At 42.8% G+C, this 18,408-nt stretch overlaps 1 long non-coding RNA gene across 1 annotated transcript in view; it reads right to left on the bottom strand.

Moving 5' to 3' along the window:
• Positions 1-2,337: 2,337 nt before the first annotated feature.
• LOC130296641 (uncharacterized) overlaps positions 2,338-18,408 on the bottom strand; it is a 25,387-nt gene continuing 9,316 nt past the window's right edge. Inside the window, exon 2 of the long non-coding RNA XR_008849248.1 lies at positions 2,338-2,591. This is a non-coding gene — a long non-coding RNA (uncharacterized LOC130296641). The remainder of the gene's footprint in view (positions 2,592-18,408) is intronic.

The raw sequence follows: 18,408 nt of genomic DNA, 5'->3' as shown, positions 1-18,408 counted from the left end.
GTGACATTAGTCATTTTATCAAAAAATCCACGGCGAAACGGGAAAAAAAATCATTGTGCGACAAAATTGAAGAAAAAATTTCATTTTGTAACTTTTGTTTCTACGCAGCGCATTTTTTGGTAAAAATGACACCTTATCTTTATTCTGTAGTTCCATACGATTAATGATACTCTACTTATATAGGTTTGATTTTGTCGCACCTCTGAAAAAAATCATAACTACATGCATGAAAATGTATACGTTTAAAATTGTCATCTTCTGACGCCAATAACTTTTTTTATTTTTCCGCGTACAGGTCGGTATGAGGGCTCATTTTTTGTGCCGTGTTCTGAAGTTTTTATCGGTACCATTTTTGTATTGAACAGACTTTTTGATCGCTTTTTATTCATTTTTTTATTATATAAAAAGTTACCAAAAAGACGCTATTTTGGACTTTGGAATTTTTTTGCGCGTACGCCATTGACCGTGTGGTTTAATTGAGGATATATTTTTATAGATCGGACATTTATGCACGCGGCAATACCACATATGTTTATTTTTATTTACACAGTTTTTATTTTATTTTTTTATGGGAAAATGAGGGTGATTCAAACTTTTAATAGGGAAGGGGTTAAAGGACCTTTTTTGTTAACTTTTTTTTTTGCAGTGTTATAGCTCCCATAGGGACCTATAACACTGCACACACTGATCTCCTATGCTGATCCCTGCAGAGCCATAGCTCTGCACGGATCAGCGAGATAGGGGCTCAATTGCTCAAGCCTGTAGCTCAGGCTTGGAGCAATCAAACCCGGATCGGACGCCGCGGACACAGGTAAGGAGACCTCCGCCTGCGTCCCAGCTGATCGGAACATCGCGATTTTATTGCAATGTCCCGATCAGCCCGACTGAGCTGCCGGGAAGCGTTTAGTTTCACTTTCAGATGCAGCGGTCAACTTAACCCTTCAGACGTGGCGATCAAACAGCGCGCGGCACAACGATCGGTGCTTTTAGCCCAGGGTCCTGGCTATGATTAGCAGCCGGGACCGACCCGGTGTGATGCGGGGGTCACGGCGTGACCCCGTTTTAAACACCGGTAGCTGGGCTCAGGACGTACCGGTACGTCCTGAGTCCTTAAGGAGTTAAAGGAGATATGCAGCATAAAACTTTTGTGTCTCCCTGTGCCCGAGCTGCAATAAGAAATAAAAAACTCTCACCTTCCTATGTTCCCCCCATTGCTCCGGTATCGGCATCCCCTTCCTTCACTGCTGCTGGGCTCCATGCTTCTTAGGCTCGAAACATCACGCTGCAGTAAGCATATCGCCGGCCTCAGCGATGTCCCGCCTCGGCCAGTGATAGGCTAAGCGCACTGTCATGTAAGGAGCTCGGGACGGCTCCTTACAATGCACATAGCAAATAATGGACAAAAAAGGATGACATTGCGGGACAGAGCACAACGGCAATGTGAACCTAGCTTTACTTGTTATTGATATACACCCTCTCTCTCTCTTGTATGTAATTGTATGTTTAATTACTGTTAAATAAAATTAGTTTAAAAAAAGCTGTAGTTTACCTTTTCACCCATTAACATGCAGTAAATAATCTACAACGGCATCTATTTTAGCATCAGTTAGCAAAAGCAAGGTTAACTACCGTATTTTTCGGCGTATAAGACGCACTTTTTGTTCCCCAAAACTGGGGGGGGAAAGTTGGTGCGTCTTATACGGCGAATACACACCTATCGTGGCGGTCCCTGCGGCCATCAACGGCCGGGACCCGTGGCAAATACAGGACATCACCAATCGCGGTTATGCCCTGTATTAACCCTTCAGACGCGGCGATCAAAGCTGACCGCCGCATCTGAAGCGAAAGTGACACTAACCCGGCTTCACTGGGAGGGACCTTACCGGCCTCCTCGGTGTCTACTCCGTGCCGGGATCCCCTGCATTGCCGGCGCTCTCCTTCGTCATTGTCGCGCACGCCGGACAGCGACGGCGGACAGCGAGGATACCTGGCAGCAGAGATGTTCCGGAGCGACAGGGACACCCCGGGGACACTGCGACAGCGATGGATGGCGACATCCAGGGCAGCGGTGACGGGTCCGGAGCGGCAGGGACACCTGAGTATTACCTCCTATACCAGTGGTCTTTAACCGTCTGTCCGGGCATGCTGGGAGTTGTAGTTTTGCAACATCTGGAGATCCGCTGGTTGAAGATCACTGTGACCTATACTTTACATTGTATTCTAGATTTTCCTCATTTAAAATTGGGCGCGTATTATATGCCGGAGCGTCCTATAGGGCAAAAAATACGGTATATACTTCTTGAAATAATGGATATGGAGAGAAAGAAAAAACTGAACCTTATTTTAAATTGTGTTTATTGCGTATTGTCATTGATCCATGAAATGTATTTAGATTGAGCATTTTAGATGTCTTATCTCTCGGGTGTCTCCTGCTTCACACTCTTCTTGATCTCTATAAGTGCCACTTTAGTAATCTTTGTTTTTCATAGTCCACAACTCCCATCATTTTGCTGCCTTCCAGACACTTCTCTGGCACACGATGGATTACGGTGCTTCATGTATGTCCTGGTGATGTTGGCACATCCATTCACCTATAAAATAACAGATGACAAATTAATTTAATTTTATATTTTTTTAATTTTTATTTGTTTTAAACAAATTAAAATCCAAATTCTCTTAATTTTTACATATAAATTCAATGTTGACATTTTAAAGCCCCAACCCCCGGGCCTTGACCAAAAATAAAAAAAACCCTCACCATAAAGCCCATCTCCTCCCAAACTGCCTCATCCTCTTTTTTGACTTCATTGCCAAACATTTTTCATATATCTTACCCCGATATATTAAATATAACCAATATTGTAGATCAGGGGCATTTGGTGCAAACCATGACTTCAAAATCAACTGTTTTGCTAACATAAAAACTCTTATTAACAGACCATTCAATGGACATTGCTCTACAAATTCCCCCAATATTACCATGTGCATTGATATTTCCAAATTTACTTTAAATTTGTTTTCCAAACAATTCCCTATCTAAGTCCAAAACTTCAGCATTTTCATATAAGGTAAGAAAAGTTTGCTTCCAACTCATAACATTTGGGACATGTGGAGTCTTCCCTACATTTTTCTGTCCATAGAAATAGAGTTGAATAATACATTCGGTATACTACTTTACTGCTGGAATTGCAATCTTTTGTTACTCGCAGAGGCTTAGCGTGGGGGGGGTGCAGGGGGGGGGGGCGGGCACTCGCAGCTCTCTGCCCCTGCCTGGCTCACTCACTCTCTCTGCAGTGCTGGCTGTGCGAATCCGAGCCGCCGGGTCGCCGCCCACTGTGGAGGCAGTGGCGGATCCAGGGGGGGGGGGGGCAATGGGGCAATTGCACCCCCCGAGATTGTTGCCCCTTTTCCTGAACTATCACATGGTGGAGCGGGAGCTGTCGGCTGTCCCGCTCCACCACCCCTTTCTCACTCCCGTCACCTTGCTATCACACGCCGCGGCTGCTCCATTCCTGCAGTGAGTGAGAGCCAATCATGGCAGGCCGGCGCGATGCCATCACATCATCGCGCCGGAGATCACATCCCCGCGGCTCTCACTGACTGCAGGAATGGAGCAGCCGCAGCATGGGAGAAAGGTGACTGGCGTGAGAAAGGGGAGGGGGTAGCAAATTATGAGTGAGACGGGCAAATGATGAGTAAGGGGCACATGTCAGGGGGGCATTATATGTGGGGGCACATGACAGGACCCCCCCTCTGTCATGTGCCCCTCATATATAATACCTCATGTCCTGCACCCTCAGGGGGCATTATATGTGAGGGGCACATGTCAGGGGGGCATTATATGTGAGGGGAACAGGACAGGGGACATTATAAGTCAGGGTCACATGTCAGTGGGGCACATGACAGGGGGCATTATATGTGAGGGGCACATGTCAGGGGGCAATATGTGGGGGCACATGACAGGGGCCCCCTGTCATGTGCCCATATAATGCACATATAATGCCCCCCTGACATTTGCCGCTTACTTATAATACCCAAAGTCATGTGCCTTGGATCATCTCCAGGGTATAGTTCCATTTTGATGTTTCGTTTTTGTTCTTGATATTTTTTGTCGTTTACGATGGTTGTGAGACGACATATAATAGCGCGGCCCATGCTAGGATACTACATTTGTAGATTTGTATTCGTAGACCTGCTGAAAATGTGGAGAATGTGTAATGCATGTCCGCACTCAATAAAGTGTTTGAAAATAAACTTGTATTTAGATGCATTTTACTTTAATTACATCAGTATTTTCATAACAAACAATACATGTGCTTAGGGGGTAAGGGTTTCTTTAACTAATCTAGTGGAAGAGACTCGAGTGCTAAAATCCACGGGTTAGGGGGCGCAAATTACTTGCCTTGCCCCGGGTGCTGACAACCCACGCTACGCCACTGGTTACTCGAACACTTGGGAAAATTGTTTAAAATTCTCTTCCATGACGCTTCATCCAAATCCCTACCTCTTGAGTACAAAATTTCTTGGGGTCTCCCCTATCAAATTTTTATATATATCAAATATATATTTTATACAGCCGGGCACTGTGACAGTTTATTGAGCCTGGCTGTGCTGCACAGCCGAGCTTCCCTGAAGCCGGCCAGGGACCAATCGCAGCGGTCCCCAGCCAGCGTTCGCTTCTATTGGTCCGTCAGTACAGATGGACCAATAGAAGGGATCTGGTGGTGGTGTCTTCCTTTGCCCTCTCCTCCGTCACTTCACTGTGTGAAGCGATAGGAGGTGAGGGGTGCCCCATCGGAGGAGGCCACCCGCGGGCACTCGGGATTGGAGCTCACTGTGACTGCAGCGTCTATTAGGGTTACAGAAGGAGGGAGCTCCCTCTGTTACCGATTGGCGCTCAGCAAAGTGAAAGCAGAGCGCCAAAGGTTGCCATGGCGACCGAAGGCCTGACACTGGCCTTCGTTGTCATGGCAACAGTCCCTAACTGATCTATACTATGCCTGTCGGTACTGACAGACATAGGCATAATTCAATGGAGTACAGATGTGTACTCCATTGAATTTTGTGTATAATGGTAAGGAAAAAAAATTAGAAAGTGGAAAAAAAAAAAATTTGAAAAATTTAATAAATGTGAAAAATAAAATAAAAAAATATTTAAAAATTTAAAATAAATTCTATATATATATAGAATTATAATCCCCCCTCCCCCCCCCCCCCCCCCAAAAAAAAAAATTGTCCCCTCACATACATCAACAAAAAAAAGAGTCCTCACACGTTGATGAAAAAATAAAAGTTATGGCTCACAGAATACGGCGACTTACAAACATGATTTTTTTTTATTGTTTTTATGCCATAAATTAACTTAATTATAAAAAAAGTATATACATTTGATATCACCGTAATCGTATCAACCTGCAGTGTAACATTAACATGTCATTTATACTGCATGACGAACAACCTAAAATAAATAAGTTAAAAAAAGCAGAATAAATTTTTTTTTTAATGTATACCACCTCATAAAAAATAAAAAAGGATGTGTCACATGTACCCCAGAATGGTACCAATGAAAGCGTCAACTTGTCCTCCAAAAATATAATGCCAACAAAATATCCTAAACTAAAAGGATGCTCCAAAATTCACACAGCACACCGTCATGTCTGAGGACTATGTGAGAGACATGTAGCACACAAAGGCCACATATGGGATATTTCAGAATTTGGAGAATAAATCTTGGGATATATGGGATACATCAGATATATGGGATACATCAGAATTTGGGGAATAAATCTTGAGTCGTGTTTCTTTGTCAACACCTACTGTGTTACAGAAAAAAATGGATTAAAATGAAAAATCGGCAAAAAAATACATTTTAATTATGCCACTTGCTTTTATTTCTGTGAAACACCTAAAGGGTTAATAAACTTCTTCTTTAATGTCATTCTGACTAATTTAAGGGGTGCAGTTTATAAAATGGGGTGATTTATGGGGGTAACATACAGGCCCCTCAATTATAATTCAGAACTGAACTGGACCTAGAAAAATCAGATTATTCTATTTTCTTGAAAATCGGGAAAATTACTGCTAAACTTATAAACTCTGTAATATTCTAAAAAAGTTAAATAATGTTTACCAAATGATGGGAACATAAAGTAGACATATTGTAGATGTGAATGAATCATTAATTTGGTGTGGCATGACTATTTATCGTACGAGCAGAAAATGTAAAAACTAGGAAAATGCTAATTCTCCTTTTTTTTTCTTTTTTTTACAAAAAACGACAAATATATCAATCAAAATTTACCACTAATGTAAAGTACAATGGGGGAAATTTATCAATACCCGTCCAGAGGAAAAGTTGCCCTTAGCAACCAATCAGATCGCTTCTTTCATTTTTAACAAGGCCCCTGCAAAATGAAAGTAGCGATCTGATTGGTTGCTATGGGCAACTGGGCAACTTTTCCTCTGGACAGGTTTTGATAAATCTCCCCCAATATGTCACGAAAAAAACTCTCAGAATCGCTTTCATAAGTGAAAGCGTTCCAAAGTTATTACCAAATAAGTAGATGCTTGGCAGATTTTGAAAATTTGCCTTGGTCATTAAGGTCAAAACAGGCTATTTAGTAAAGGGGGGGGGGGGGGGAGTAATGGGTATGGTCTCACAATAAAATAATTTTTATTCACTATGCCTCTCACCCTCTCCTTCATTTCGAGGAGCCAAAACTCAACCCAAATACCTCTTTCATTTCTTCAAATGATATCAATTCCCTGTGTTTACACAATTGGTCTACATATTTCACACTTTTTTATCACCCGTATCTAACCCTTTATCAAATTCAACAAATTTATCATTCTTCCACAATGGAGTGAATTCCAAACTCTGGTTAACCCGATATACCTCCTTTAATCTATTCCATACATTATAATATATCTTACCCAAACCCCACATTTTAATCACACCTGTTGTACCCGATGGTGCTTCCAAAAGCTCCCAAATATTTCTAGAACACCTACTTCAGATTCAAACATAATATCTCTAATTCCATTCTTCCCACCCCTTACTAAGAAAATAAAGGTGAAAATTTGGGAGTCCCCATCCTCCTTCCCCGTGTGGACAGCACCTTCTGTTGAAATAAGAACCTGCAAACATGGAGGTAGAGTACAGGTTTAGTCACTAGAGAGAGCGCTAACCTCGGGAAGATTGGTCTTATATTCAATGTACAGCCTTTAATTAATCCCCTGCTGCTAAAACAAATGACTGCATTTTCTGTTTAGTACATACCAGCATGGTTCCACGGTGCATGTTTATTGTATAATGTTTAATTCAGTTATAAATATTTTCGTAGGTTATCATAACATACACTTGGAGTAAATCAGTGGGAGGTTGTATTTTTGCAGGGCACTTTGGAAAATCCATTTCTAATGAATTTTAAGGACTTAATAGGGACTTACATGAAGAAATTTACCATAATTGAATGTACATTATATATAATGGGATAGGCCTGCATTCTGAGGTAAACAGCAGTAGAAGCACTTTTGCTTTTTCGCAGGTACAATGTAGTCAGTGAAATCGACAGTGATAAGCAGATAAGTTTTAACCCCTTAAAGACGCAACCTGTTTCTACCTTAATAGCCAAGCCCTTTTTTCAAATCTAACAAGTGTCTCTAAGTTATAATATCTTTAAAATGTTTTTACTGAGCAAAGCGATTCAGAGTTAGATTTTTCATGACATATTGTACTTTATATTAGTAGTAAATCTTTGTTGATACATGCAACATTTTTGTGAAAAATTTCTGGCTTAAAAAAAAAAATTATGGTGTTCAATGTGCGGTAAAAATTATGTTTTTTTGTATTCTGTGGGTCAGTACGATTATGGTGATAACTAATTTATATAGCTTGTGATAATACAGGGCTTTATTTATCTTTTACTTTTACACTTTTTACCTGTTATCCTAAGCTGCAGTACAGCTGTACTGCAGCAGAGCATAATTTACAGTATTACACTAACACTCAGCCTGCCGTACTAGGCATACAGGAGGCCAGCTGCTTGCCTCCTGCCATAGAAACCAAGGGGACCCCCGCAATCGCATCGCTGGGTTGCTATTGGGGAACAGATTGAGCCCTCTCCCCCAGTTAATCATTTAACCCCTTAACGACCACGGACGTAAATGTACGTCATGGTTTGGCGGGACTTCCCACACCAGGAGGTACATTTATGTCCTGTGTATGACCGCGTGCATCGGAACGGTGCTCGCATCATACACGGGAGGTTCCGGCTGCGATCGCGCGGATGTCCGCCATTAACCCCTCAGATGCCGTGATCAATACAGTGCTCCGCCCATCTCCCGGGGTCTTCTGCTCTGGTCTGTGATCGAGCAGAAGATCACCGATAATGCTGATCAGTGCTGTGTCCTATACATAGCACTGAACAGAATTAGCAATCAAAGGATTGCTATAGATAGTCCCCTATGGGGACATAAAAAGTGTGAAATAAAAGTTGAAAAATGTAAAAATAAAAAGTAAAAAAAAAAAGTGAAAAATCCCCTCCCCCAATAAAAATGAAAATTGTCAGTTTTTCCCATTTTACCCTAAAAAGCGTAAAAAAAAAAAAAAATTTTTTATAAACATATTTGGTATTGCCACGTGTATAAATGTCCGTACTATCAAAATACATTGACCCCCCAACATACGATGGCCCCGACATATGATCAAATCGACATACGATGGCCTCTCAGAGGCCATCGCATGTCTATGTCAGCATCGACATACGATGCTTTTATATGTCGGGGCCATCGCATTAAGTGCTATCCGGCAGTGCAAAATGCTTAAGCTGCTGCCGGATAGCAGCTTAATGTTCCCCGTGTGGTGCGGTGAGTATTACTTACCCCTCCACGATGCTCCGGGGTGCCCTTCGGGTCCAGCGCTGGTCCTCCGGTGTCTTCTCGGCCTTCTCCGGTGACGTCAATACGAAGCTGCGCACGCCATCCAGTCATCCAATAGGAACGGCGTACACATCGGCGTAATGACGTCGCTATGTAGGCCCAGTAAGGCCTTGCGGAAGACAGCGGAGGACTGGAGAAGACCAGGAGAGCCCATCGGAGGCCCGGGGTCACCATCGGGAGCGGCGGGGACACCATCGGGGGTGGCGGGACGTGGTCTGGAGCGGCGGGGACAGGTGAGTACAGCTTCCTATACTTTACATTGCACGAATCCCTCAACATACGATGGATTCGACAAATGATGGCTCGTTTGGAATGAATTACCATTGTATGTTGAGGGACCACTGTATAATGTTAATTATCCCGTATGGTGAATGGCGTAAACGTAAAAAATGTAAAAAATCCAAAAATGCCGCTTTTTTGTCACATTTTATTTAAAAAAAAATTATGAAAAATGATCTAAAAGTTTTATATATGCAAATGTGGTACCGATAAAAAGTACAGATGACGGCACAAAAAATGAGCCCTCATACCGCCCTATATATGGACAAATGAAAAAGTTATAGGTGGTCAAAATAGGGCGATTTTTAGATTACTGATTTTGCATAAAAAGTTTTAGATTTTTTTAAAGCTGTACAAAAATATAAAAGTATCTAGCCATGGGTATCATTTTAATCGTATTGACCCACAGAATAAGGAACACGTCATTTTTACCGTAAAGTGTACAGTGTGAAAACAAAACCCTCCAAAATGCGCAACATTGTGGTTTTCATTTAAATATTCCTCCATAAAAAAAAAAATTGGGGGTTCGCCGTACATTTTATGGTAAAATTAGATGTTTCATTACAGAGTACAATTGGTCACGCAAAAAACAAGCCCTTATATGGGTCTGTAGATGGAAATATAAAAGAAGTTATGGATTTTAGAAGGCGAGGAGGAAAAAACGAAAACGCAAAAATAAAATTGGCCTGTTCCTTAAGGTGAAAATGGGCTTGGTCCTTAAGGGATTAAAGGGAAACAATCACCTGGGCCCGCATTTTTTTTTCTTCATTGTTTCATTTTATGATATAAAATGGATCAAAATAGGATTCATTATTTTTATCTCTTAGTAATGCCGCTATAGGCATTACATACCATTGTCTCATGCTGGCACTTTTGAGAAGAGTCAGCGCGCGGACGCCCAACCAGATGTTCCCGGCTTCCCCTGCGGCAATACACTCACACACTGCCTGCCGCAAGGAGATACAGTGCGATCTCGCTGGATAACGTGAGATCACTCTGTATCTCTAGACAGGCTGCTAGCAGGCACGCAGATGCCATGATCACGGCATCTATGGAGCTAATGCTTCTAAGACCGGTGTGATCCCTTATAACCCTAGCTTGTCAACCATTCAAAAAAACGCCATCATTTTTTGGCCAATAGCAACCTACAGTGATAAAATGTTATACATAGCGACATCTACCCAGCCTGCTGCAATTGGCTTTTGCTGATAGGTGACATCTTCACTAAGGAAAACACAAGAGAGGCAGTTGGCAAGGAGCAGCAATGCTGGATAGATGATCAATCCATACAGTGAGCATATTGATTTGTTTTTGTCTTCAACTAGATTTTCATGTTAATCTATATGTGCTTGTAAACCAGGGGCTTGAGTGAAGGTGATCTTAGCCATCCAGGATCTGACTCCCTCCAATAAACACATTGATCTGTGTTATTTCCTAGAAAACAACAAATTCCTTCCACACACAGAAAATCCTTTGCAATAAAATTGACAGCATAGGTGCATTTAAATGCATCGTGGAAAATCCACTTGAAATCATGCAGATTTGCTGCTGTGGATATAATAGTAGGAATGGAGTTTTGAAAAAAAGAAAAGAAAATTAATGTATCTTAAAGAAAGGTCCTCCAGCCCCCCAAAAAATAAAAAATTAATGGCATATCCTCAATAAGGCATCAAAATTAGATGGGCTCCAATCAGGTGATCAAAGGGGCTGTGAGCACTACAGCTTCTTCTGTGTACCATACCTCATATTTGCAATCTTTGTAGTATTAGAAGTGGCGGTGCAAGGCACTGCAGTTATCCCATTCAATCATCAACCTTCTATCTAATAAGTACGGCCACCTCTAGGAATAGCAAATTGATGTCATTTGTTATTTTGATTGAAAGACTTGTCCCTATGATAAGATTGCCACATGGAAGCTTGGTAAACTGAATCTGTAATACTGTGTACTTTTTGACACTTTTTCTGGATCTGAACTAACTACACTTTAATTTCCTCATACAGAAACAATTGGTAATATATGTGCCAATATCTGGACTCCAGTTTTATTTACATTATGTGGTGATACAAAAAGGAAGGTGCAAAAGTAAAGCCTACTGGGGGCATTTATCATTGTCTTTACAGCTGTTTTTTGTGTGTAGATTTGTCTCACATTTGGCGCAGCACTGCACCTCAGGCAATTTTTTGCGCCTTTTTTATTTAACCCCTTCCCGCAGAATGTCATATATAAACGCCGGGTTGTGCAGTGCGTTCGCGCATCCCGGCGTTTATAAATGACATTCAGTTAACCCGGCGATGCGCAGCATCGCACGGGGTTAACTGGCAGAAGTCCCGCTGTTTCCAGCAGGGGGACAACTTCTGCTTCACCCCCAGGACCATCCATTGATGGTCCTGGTCAGCGATCACTGTGATTGGTCCCTGTGGACCAATCACAGTGATCTGGGGTGAAAGTTCAGATCCCCCGCACTGCCCGCCCCTGGAAGTCGGGCAGAACGGGGGGGACGATGGCTGCAGGGGCTCGCGGGGACCTGCGGCATTCGGGGGGAACACGTGGGGACCGGCGGACTTACCTGATCCAGCGGCGGGACCGAGGAGCAGCGCGGGTAAGTATGTGGTCCTCAGAGGCAGTAGTGAAGATCTTCACTGCTGCTTCTAGGAGTCTGAAAACTACAACTCCCAGCATGCCTAGACAGCCTTTGGCTGTCTGGGCATGCTGGGAGTTGTAGTTTTGCAACATCTGGAGGGCCCCCGTTTGGAGACCATTGTATAATGGTCTCCAATCTGTGCTCTTCCAGCTGTTGCAAAACTACAACTCCCAGCATGCACTGACTGTCCAGGCATGCTGGGAGTTTTAGTTCAGCAACATCTGGCCCTTCAGATGTTGCCGAACTACAACTCCCAGCATGCCCTTCAGCTGTCTGGGCATGCTGGGAGTTGTCGTTTTGCAACAACTGGAGACACACTGGTTGGGAAACATTGTTTCTAACTCAGTGTTTCCTAACCTGTGTGCCTCCAGCTGTTGCAAAAACTATAACTCCCAGCATGCACTAACAGACCATGCATGCTGGGAGTTGTAGTTTTGCAACATCTGGAGGGCCCCAGTTTGGAGACCATTGTATAATGGTCTCCAATCTGTGCTCTTCCAGCTGTTGCAAAACTACAACTCCCAGTATGCACTGACTGTCCAGGCATGCTGGGAGTTTTAGTTCAGCAACATCTGGCCCTTCAGATGTTGCCGAACTACAACTCCCAGCATGCCCTTCAGCTGTCTGGGCATGCTGGGAGTTGTAGTTTTGCAACAACTGGAGACACACTGGCTGGGAAACATTGTCTGTTTCTAACTCAGTGTTTCCTAACCTGTGTGCCTCCAGCTGTTGCAAAACTATAACTCCAAGCATGCACTAACAGACCATGCATGCTGGGAGTTGTGGTTTTGCAACAGCTGGTGCACCCCCCCCCTGTGAATGTACAGGGTACATTCACATGGGCGAGGCTTTTACAGTGGGTTTCTCGCATCTTGAGATGCAGCAAATTTTGCGCTGGGAAACGCGCTGTAATCCCCCGCCCATGTGACTGTACCCTAAAAACACTACACTACACTAACACAAAATAAAATAAAAAGTTAAAAACACTACATATACACATACCCCTACACAGCCCCCCTCCCCCCAATAAGAACGTCCGGTACACCACTGTTTCCAAAGCAGAGCCTCCAGCTGTTGAAAAACAACAACTCCCAGTATTGCCGGACAGCCGTTGACTTTCCACGCATGCTGGGAGTTTTGCAACAGCTGGAGGCACCCTGTTTGGGAATCACTGGGCGTAGAATACCCCTATGTCCACCCCTGTGCAAATCCCTAATTTAGGCCTCAAATGCGCACGGCGCTCTCACTTTGGAGCCCTGTCGTATTTCAAGGCAACAGTTTAGGGCGACATATGGGGGTATCGCCGTACTCGGGAGAAATTGCGTTACAAGGTTTGGGGGGGGCTTTTTCTTCTTTAACCCTTCATGAAAAGGAAATGTTGGGGTCTACACCAGAATGTTAGTGTAAAAAAAATTAAATTTTTTACACTAACATGCTGATGTTGCTTTACATTTTCACAAGAGGTAAAAGGGAAAAAAGCCCCCCAAAATTTGTAACGCAATTTCTCCCGACTACAGAGATACCCCATATGTGAGCGCAAAGTGCTCTGGGGGCGCACAACAAGGCCCAGAAGGGAGAGTGCGCCATGTACATTTGAGGTGATTTGCACAGGGGTGGCTGATTGTTACAGCGATTTTGACAAACGCAAAAAAAAACAAAACCCCACATGTGACCCCATTTCGGAAACTACACCCCTCACGGAATGTAATGAGGGGTGCAGTGAGAATTTACCCCCCCACAGGTGTCTGACGGATCTTTGGAACAGTGGTCCGTGAAAATGAAAACTTGTACAGCCCACTGTTACAAAGATCTGTCAGACACCAGTGGGGGGCAAATGCTCACTGTATCCCTTGTTACGTTCCTCAAGGGGTCTCGTTTCCATAATGGTATGCCATGTGGTTTTTTTTTTGCTGTTCTGGCACCATAGGGGCTTCCTAAATGCGATATGCCCCCCCGAGCAAAATTTGCTCTCAAAAAGCCAAATATGACTCCTTCTCTTCTGAGCATTGTAGTTCGCCCATAGTGCACTTCAGGTCCACTTATGGGGTACCTTCATACTCAGAAGAGAAGGGGTTACAAATATTGGGGAGTATTTCCTGCTATTAACCCTTGCAAAAATGTGAAATTTGGGGGGAAACACACATTTTAGTGGAATTTTTTTTTTTTTTTTTTACATATGCAAAAGTCGTGAAACACCTGTGGGGTAATAAGGCTCACTTTATTCCTTGTTACATTCCTCAAGGGGTCTAGTTTCTAAAATGGTATGCCATGTGGGTTTTTTTTTTTTGCTGTTCTGGCACCATAGGGGCTTCCTAAATGCGACATTGCCCCCCGAGCAAAATTTGCTCTCAAAAAGCCAAATATGACTCCTCTTCTGAGCATTGTAGTTCGCCCATAGTGCACTTCAGGTCAACTTATGGGGTACCTCCATACTCAGAAGAGAAGGGGTTACAAATATTGGGGGGTATTTACTGCTATTAACCCTTGGAAAAATGTGAAATTTGGGGGGAAACACACATTTTAGTGAAAAAAAATAATTTTTTTTTTACATATGCCAAAGTCGTGAAACACCTGTGGGGTATTAAGGCTCACTTTATTCCTTGTTATGTTCCTCAAGGGGTCTAGTTTCCAAAATGGTATGCCATGTGAGGGGTTTTTGCTGTTCTGGCACCATAGGGGCTTCCTAAATGCAACATGCCCCCCAAAAACCATTTCAGAAAAACGTACTCTCCAAAATCCCCTTGTCGCTCTTTCCCTTCTGAGCCCTCTACTGCGCCCGCCGAACACTTTACATAGACATATGAGGTATGTGCTTACTCGAGAGAAATTGGGCTACAAATATAAGTATACATTTTCTCCTTTTACCCCTTGTAAAAATTCAAAATTGGGTCTACAAGAACATACATGCGAGTGTAAAAAATGAAGATTGTGAATTTTCTCCTTCACTTTGCTTCTATTCCTGTGAAACACCTAAAGGGTTTAAAATGATGACTGAATGTCATTTTGAATACTTTGGGGGGTGCAGTTTTTATAATGGGGTCTTTTGTGGGGTATTTCTAATATGAAGACCCTTCATCCATATCCACTTCAAACCTGAACTGGTCCCTGAAAAAATAGTGAGTTTGAAAATTTTGTGAAAAATTGGAAAATTGCTGCTGAACTTTGAAGCCCTCTGGTGTCTTCCAAAAGTAAAAACTCGTCACTTTTATGATGCAAACATAAAGTAGACATATTGTATATGTGAATAAAAAAAATTTTTATTTGTAATATACATTTTCCTTACAAGCAGAGAGCTTCAAAGTTAGAAAAATGCAAAATTTTCATCAAATTTTAGGATTTTTCACAAGGAAAGGATGCAACTTACCACAAAAATTTACCACCATGTTAAAGTAGAATATGTCACGAAAAAAACAATCTCGGAATCAGAATGATAACTAAAAGCATTCCAGAGTTATTAATGTTTAAAGTGACAGTGGTCAGATGTGCAAAAAACGCTCTGGTCCTTAAGGCCAAAATGGGCTTGGTCCTGAAGGGGTTAAACTTCAGTGGTCAGTCACTGAAAATCAAAGCAAAACTGGCTTAACCCATTAACTCCTTAAGGACCCAGCCATTTTACACCTTAGGACTCGGCCATTTTTTTGCACTTCTGACCACTGTCACTTTAAACATTAATAACTCTGGAATGCTTTTAGTTATCATTCTGATTCCGAGATTGTTTTTTTCGTGACATATTCTACTTTAACATAGTTGTAACATTTTTTGGTAACTTGCATCCTTTCTTGGTGAAAAATCCCAAAATTTGATGAAAAATTATAAAATTTTGCATTTTTCTAACTTTGAAGCTCTCTGCTTGTAAGGAAAATGGATATTCCAATTTTATTTTTTTATTCACAAATACAATATGTCTACTTTATGTTTGTATCATAAAATTGACGTGTTTTTACTTTTGGAAGACACCAGAGGGGCTTCAAAGTTCAGCAGCAGTTTTCCAATTTTTCACAAAATTTCCAAAATCACAATTTTTCAGGGACCAGTTCAGGTTTGAAGTGGATTTGAAGGGTCTTCATCTTAGAAATACCCCACAAATGACCCCATTATAAAAACTGCACCCCCCCCCCCCCCCCCAAAGTATTCAGAATGACATTCAGTCAGCGTTTTAACCCTGTTTCACAGGAATAGCAGCAAAGTAAAGGAGAAAATTCACAATCTTCATTTTTTTACACTCGCATGTTCTTGTAGACCCAATCTTTGCATTTTTACAAGGGGTAAAAGGAGAAAATGTATACTTCTGTTTGTAGCCCAATTTCTCTCGAGTAAGCACATACCTCATATGTCTATGTAAAGTGTTCGGCGGGTGCAGTATAGGGCTCAGAAGCGAAGGAGCGACAAGGGGATTTTGGAGAGTACGTTTTTCTGAAATGGTTTTTGGGGGGCATGTTGCATTTAGGAAGCCCCTATGGTGCCAGAACAGGGGAATAAAACACATGGCATACCATTTTGTGGGAAACTAGACCCCTTGAGGAACGTAACAAGGAATAAAGTGAGCCTTAATACCCCACAGGTGTTTCACGATTTTTGCATATGTAAAACAATTTTAAAAAAGTCAATGAAATGTGTGTTTCCCCCCAAATTTCACATTTTTGCAAGGGTTAATAGCAGAAAATACCCCCCAAAATTTGTAACCCCATCTCTTCTGAGTATGGAGGTACCCCATAAGTTGACCTGAAGTGCACTACGGGCGAACTACAATGCTCAGAAGAGAAGGAGTCATATTTGGCTTTTTGAGAGCAAATTTTGCTCAGGTGGCATGTTGCATTTAGGAAGCCCCTATGGTGCCAGAACAGAAAATAACCCCAACATGGCATACCATTTTGGAAACTAGACCCCTTGAGGAACGTAACAAGGGGTACAGTGAGCATTTACCCCCCCCACTAGTGTCTTTCAGATCTTTGGAACAGTGGGCTGTACAAAATTTAAAATTTGCACAGCCCACTGTTCCAAAGATCTGTCAGACACCAGTGGGGTGTAAATTCTTACTGCACCCCTCATTACATTCCGTGAGGGGTGTAGTTTCCGAAATGGGGTCACACGTGGGGTTTTTGTTTCTTTTGCGTTTGTCAAAACCGCTGTAACCATCAGCCACCCCTGTGCAAATCACCTCAAATGTACATGGTGCACTCTCCCTTCTGGGGCCTTATTGTGCGCCCCCAGAGCACTTTGCGCCCACATATGAGGTATCTCCGTAGTCGGGAGAAATTGCATTACAAATTTTTGGGGTCTTTTTTCCCTTTTACCTCTTGTCAGAATGAAAAGTATAGGGCAACACCAGTATGTTAGTGTAAAAAAATTAATTATTTACACTAACATGCTGGTTGTAGACCCCAACTTCACCTTTTCATAAGGGGTGAAAGGAGAAAAAGCCCCCCAAAATTTTTAAGCCAATTTCTCCAGAGTACGGCGATACCCCATATGTGGCCCTAAACTGTTGCCTTGAAATACGACAAAGCTCCAAAGTGAGAGAGCACCATGCGCATTTGAGGCCTGAATTAGGGATTTGCATAGGGGTGGACATAGGGTATTCTACACCAGTGATTCCCAAACAGGGTGCCTCCAGCTGTTGCAAAACTCCCAGCATGCTTGGACAGTCAACGTCTGTCCGGCAATACTGGGAGTTGTTGTTTTGCAACAGCTAGAGGCTCCATTTTGAAAACAGTGGCGTACCAGACGTTTTTCATTTTTATTGGGGAGGGGGGCTGTGTAGGGGTATGTGTATATGTAGTGTTTTTTACTTTTTATTTTGTGTTAGTGTAGTGTAATGTTTTTAGGGTACAGTCACACGGGCAGGGGGATTACAGCGAGTTTCCCGCTGCGAGTTTGAGCTGCCGCACAAAATTTGCTGCATCGCGAACTTGCAGCCGGATACTCACTTTAAGCCCCTGCCCATGTGAATGTACCCTGTACATTCACGGGGGGGGGGAATCTCCCAGCATGCACAGTCTATCAGTGCATGCTTGTAGTTATAGTGTTGCAACAGCTGGAGGCACACGGGTTGGGAAACGCTGAGTTAGGAAACAGACAATGTTTCCCAACCAGTGTGCCTCCAGTTGTTGCAAAACCACAACTCCAAACATTCTCAGGCATGCTGGAAGTAGTAGTTCGGCGACATCTTTAGAGCCAGATGTTGCCGAACTACATCTCCCAGCATACTTGGAGTTGTAGTTTTGCAACATCTGGAGGACTACAGTTTGCAGACTACTAATACAGTGGTTCCCAATCTGTGCCCTTCCAGATGTTGAAAAACTACAACTCCAAGTATGCCAAAACTGTCCAGTCATGCTGGGAGTTGTAATTCTGCAACATCTGAAGGGCCAGATGTTACAGAACTACAACTCCCAGCATGACTGGACAGTAAGGGCATGCTGAGCATGTGTAGTTTTGCAACATCTGGAAGGGCACAGTGGTCCCAAAACTGCGGACCTACAGATGTTGCAAAAACTCCAAGGGCTGTCTGGGCATGCTGGGAGTTGTAGTATACAGGGCTTTATGG

The sequence above is a fragment of the Hyla sarda genome, chromosome 12 (genome assembly GCF_029499605.1).
Source record: "Hyla sarda isolate aHylSar1 chromosome 12, aHylSar1.hap1, whole genome shotgun sequence".
NCBI lineage: Eukaryota > Metazoa > Chordata > Amphibia > Anura > Hylidae > Hyla > Hyla sarda.
This window is presented reverse-complemented; position numbering and strand designations above follow the sequence as displayed.